Genomic DNA, 1375 nt, shown 5'->3' with positions numbered 1-1375 from the left:
CCATGCAGGGGTGTACGTGGAATGCAACCAGTGTGCGATACTTCTTCGATGTCATTGTGCCTTGTAAGAGCTCTACTCGACCCATGGATGCCCATGTGAGTGTTCCCCAGGGCACAACGGAGAAGCCCCCAGCTTGTCTCCGTCCTGCAGTGCAGGAGTCAAGGAGCTGTTCCCCTGGAAGACGATGCATTCGCACCCTCCCGTCTGCATAACGGGGATTCATCAGCCCATGCCACACTCTGCCACTGCGCCAACGTCCAGTGCCGATGGTCACGTGACCATTTCAGTTGTGGTTGCCGATGTCGTGGTGTTAACATCGGCACACGCAGGGGTCGTCGGTTGCGGAGGCCAGTCGTTAGGAGTGTTCGGTGTAGTGTGTTCAGTCTCACTGGTACTCTGCCCAACATTAAAGCGTGATGTTATTCCCGCCACAGTTCGGCGCATGACCTGTTTTACGAGCATGCCCAGCCTACGGCGTCCGACATCTGTGATGACGGGTGACCGCCCAACACTACGACGTCTGGATGTGGTTTCACGTTGGTTTTGCCACGTGTTGAAGACAGACCTCACAGCACTCCCGACAAGTCGTGCAGTTGCCGAAATGCTCGTGCCGAATCTCCAGGCTATCATAATCTACCCTCTGTCAGATAGATCATCTGTCTTCCCCATGGTACATACGGACAGCATGCTCACTAATAGAACATGTGTTGCGCGTGTGTCTGACTAGCAGTCATTCCTCGCCAGGTGATGGGCTTATGTCGACAGTAGGCCGGTGGTCATAATGTTCTGGATGATCAGAGTGCTACAAACCAGTCATCACTAGAGTTATAAATTATATACACTCACAGTCCAAGGGAATCTGTCAATATGCTGATGAAAACCGTTTCTAAATCCCTACAATAGTCTCTGAGATTAGCCTTCACATACAGACAGAAAAAATGACGAATAACTTTAATTTAGTAATACGTTCAGATTTACACTACATGGATCACTGCTAAATACGTCAATGTACTGCAACGCCAGGCGATGAAAATCTTGTGTGAATAATGACATAATGGCGCGAACGTTAATGAGAATGATGGGCTAATCAGTAACAGCTCTATGTTGACCGCGTATAAATGCTTATAACAGTTATTGCTGTTTTGGTCTTCCGTGCATTGTTATTGTTCTACTTTATTGTTTCCGAATCAGTTCCATTCTCTCTTTGTAAGATACCATGATCCACGAACCACGCTCAAAAGGGAGAAGGAAGGAAGGTGGGGGTATAACGTGCCGCCGACAACTACGTCATGGAGACGGAGGAGAAACTCGGATTAGGAAAGAATAGGGAGAGAAAGCGATCGTTAGTCTTCAAAGGAACCGTCCCGGAATTCGC

This window comes from Schistocerca americana, chromosome 2 (genome assembly GCF_021461395.2).
Source record: "Schistocerca americana isolate TAMUIC-IGC-003095 chromosome 2, iqSchAmer2.1, whole genome shotgun sequence".
In the NCBI taxonomy this organism is placed as follows: Eukaryota; Metazoa; Arthropoda; class Insecta; order Orthoptera; family Acrididae; genus Schistocerca; species Schistocerca americana.
Note: the sequence above shows the minus strand (reverse complement) of the source record.